The following is a 4,014-nucleotide window of genomic DNA, read 5'->3' as shown; positions in this document are numbered from 1 at the left end:
TTACTTTTAATATAATTTCTATTTAAATATTTATAACTTTCATTTTAATTTTTATAACTTTTAATATTATTATTGATTTATTACTTTATTATTATTTTATTATTATTATTAATTTTGATTTCTAATTTTCTTTTATTTAATTCTTTTTCCTCAATTAATTCTTATTTAATTAATTATAATCAAAATATCAAATAACATGATATTTTATATTAATTTTCTCAAATAATTAATTTATTAATTAAATCTATTTATTAAGACTTAATTAATAGAAAATTCACCATAGACCTCCAAGATAAAATATGAAAACCCATCATAGAGCAAATCACTCAAAATCAGTCTAAAGGGTTAAAATCATGAATTATGTCATTTGACACATTCAGTGGGTAAAATATTCAGATACTTGTCCTACCTCACTAGGACAATTGGCTTAAAGGTTTGGGATTTGGACTTGAGAATTTATCTCCCTTCTCTTATCATTGAGATAGTATAATAGGGTACGCTCATCCTGGAAATTCAGGGAAGTCGATACCCAGTACCTGCAACCTACAAAAAAACCCATGCATGTACATACAATATATAGAATGCTAAGCTAAACAAACAATGGCAAGAAGTGGTGCATCGTGTAGATCTTGACTAAGCATGTGACTACGACTCCCTTCCTTAACCACATCAAAAATGCCATACAATAAGAAGACACGCACACCATACACATGCAAGTATGGGTTAAGTATCCATAATAAAACACATAAGATAATAAACCATCTAACTAATCATCAATAACTGAACACAATATAATGATCATCATGTATGCATGAAATGTAAAGTCTAAATGATCTCATCACATAACCACTGAATCCATAACATAATGTCTGATAGTGTCAAAATAATATCACTAATCCATCAACATAAAACTAGTCCATCATTGTCTGATAACAACAACGAAAATATGTCCACAAAAGATGTGAACGAGGGTAGGCACTACAGAACCTTAATGATATCAGCTTGACACAAATTGGTACTAACCTTAGGGATCTAGCTATGTGGGATTGTCCCCCAATGAATTGGTATAAGATAATTTTTTATGGGGCCTCAAAGGGAAACCCAAGAACTGTAGGTTGCAGAGTCATTATTAGGAATGAGATTGGAGATAGAATGGGGGGTATGGCCATCCCTGTTGGTATTCAAACTAATCATGTGGCTGAGGTTAATGCAACCCTTTATGGTCTTATCTATGTAAAGAGTTTGAATTTGAATAATAAATGGCTTGAGAGGTTCCCCTTAATATTATCAATTTCCTTAACAGAGTTACCAAGTCTTCCTAGACTATTAACAATATTATTTGTCAAGCTAGAGAATTCCTTTGAAAATTGTATTGTTACTCATAATTTTAGAGAAACTGATCAAGTTGTTGATTGGGCTGCCAATGTGGCTTGTAAGAGTGAGGAAAAGGTAATATGGAACAATAATGATACAATAGCCATAAAGGGGTGCTTACTAATCAAACATGAAATAGTTTGAAGTAAGCAAAAGTGGTCCATTAATGATTACCATGTTAGAAAAAATTAATTATTTTTTTACCAGATTTGGGTTGCGGTGGGCTTTTGTGAGAAGGATAGAGTTCTTCTATTTAATTCCACATATATTGTGGGTCTTATTTGCCACTATGTTTTTTGGTTGTGAGATCAATTTATGTATTTAGTTGCAAAGGGTTTTTTGGAGAAGAAGAGATATTCATCTTGAAAATAGGAAGATGGGAGGAAAATGAAAAAGAATTGAACTAGCTAGCTTTAAAGAATGGAGGAATGAGAAGGATATCTGGGAAATTCTTGAGCAAGGAATCTTTACTGGTTAAATGGAGAAATTAAAAGGAAACCACCCTATAATTACTTGACAATTCATTAAGACTTGGAGAGATGGGATGGTTTTAGTGGGAAATCAAAGAATGGAGGTGACTAAAGAAATCATAGCTAAACCTATGGGTCTGGAGATGGAGGGCATCAATTTTTATCAAGATAGAAAGTCGTTTGATAGGGTAGTCAATGAGTTTGTAGATTCTATGACAAGTTTGTAGATTCTGCCAAAGAACACAATAGACTAGTTGAAATAGGTAATTCCTACCTTAACCTAGCTTCCATTTTGTTCTCATGGTGATTTTTGGTGTCTTTGATTATTGAATATCTCACTTTAGATGGTTAGTTCACAAAAAATTATGGCTACCATTTCATGTTAGTCAATCATTTTCGGCATGGGTTTAGGATAAATCAACCTTTTATCTTAGATAATCTTTGGGTAATTCCATTATGGCCTTCCAAAATGACTTGGATGGTGATCATGTCTTCCATGAGGGGTTAATGGTTCTCATTATGAACCTTTTGAAGTCTAAAATGGTGGATAAGCCTAGGCAGAGAAAGAAAGTGATTGATTATGAGATAGAGGGAAGTGATTTAGAGGAGAACCTAGATAAGGACACTAAGGATGAAGGGGAGATGTAAGAAGAGTATGAAGGGATATTTTTGTAGTAGTTCTAAGAAGAAAAAGAAAGGAAAGGGGAGTGAGTCAGGTTAGGATAGTGACTATGAGGAGGAATTGAGAAAGGGTTCTCAGAAGAAAGGAATTGTAGAGAAGGGCTCAAGTGATAAGGGTTTGAATGTGGATAGGGTCATGATTCCATCTAAGGATGAACTATTAATTCAAATGATGGAAAGAAAAATAAAATTGGTGTCGACTCACCATGAGGGTTTGGACAATGTCCCAAAAGAGGTGGATTTAGGCATCAATAGACCAGGGGAGTAGGAACACTATAATAGGGAGGACGTTGAGAAGGGATTTCTAAAGGGAATCATGGGTAACCTAGGGTCAATTTTGAAGGATATTGGGACCCTTAAACAAAAAATGCAAGTGATCTCAAAGGATTTGAAAAGCTTAATAAGAGAGAAATGGGGAAGCACATGTTAGGCCAACATATTGATAGGCTTTCAGAAGTCATTGGTAATGTAGAGGAGGTTAAAAATTTAATGAAAAGGATGCCTCCAATTGAAACCAAAAATAGTAATTTGGAACAGGTGAATAAATTTTTCCAAAAAAAAGATGGAGAGCATGGAAGTCAAAGTGAGCAATATGAAAAAAATGATCAAGAATTTGGGTGACAAAAATTGTAACATTCTAAAAATTATGGCTAATAATTTCAATACATTGTTGAATAACATGGATTAGGCTAGAGGACTTGAATACTCTATTGTGAATGAGGATCAAGGTTTGAGCAAGCGTACTAGGGCCAACTCCAAGAAGAATGCAAGTGGGGGAGCAAAAAAGCTAGAGGAAATGAAAGCCACTATACAAAATATGAACATTCTGGCAGATCAAGTAGTAGACCTATTGAAAATGTTGTAGCTATCTGAGTATTATCCTTTTTCTTTCTTTTTGCTATCTTTTCATGCATATCTATACTTGGCCTCATGTTTCTATGTTAGTTTTTCTATTCACTGAGGCCTTTTATTTTATAAACTCTTTAGCTAGTTACTCTTTGATACTTTGTTAAAGGTTTTGGTTCCTTTAAAACCTATTATCACAAAACTTGTGGTGTTCCTCTAAGGTTTAGCCAAGATAGGATACATCTCCAAAAAAATTGATAGGGTAGGGGCACGACAAGGGATGAGGGGAGGAAGCAACATAAATAACTAAAAGCATATGACATTATAATTGGATGCATAAAGATTAAAGTGATGGTGTAGACATTGCCCAGGTATTTTCTCAAATATATTTTAGTTCTACCAAATTTGGTTGAAAAAGATTTGAAATTTCCAAGCAAGTAACTAGTAATGAGCATATATAAAAACACAAAGAGATCATAAGATTTTATATTTGCAAGATATGTATGTTGCAACATGGATTATAAGGATTCATCATCAAATGAAAGCCCTAGAGCTTTAATATATGAAAGCCACACGTACTATATTGTGAAACAAATTATTTAAGGGGCATCTTGGAAACCTAATGCACCTTAGTTAAGAAGAA

This window comes from Cupressus sempervirens, chromosome 9 (genome assembly GCF_028749045.1).
Source record: "Cupressus sempervirens isolate cs-2001-9-10 chromosome 9, ASM2874904v1, whole genome shotgun sequence".
In the NCBI taxonomy this organism is placed as follows: Eukaryota; Viridiplantae; Streptophyta; class Pinopsida; order Cupressales; family Cupressaceae; genus Cupressus; species Cupressus sempervirens.
Note: the sequence above shows the minus strand (reverse complement) of the source record.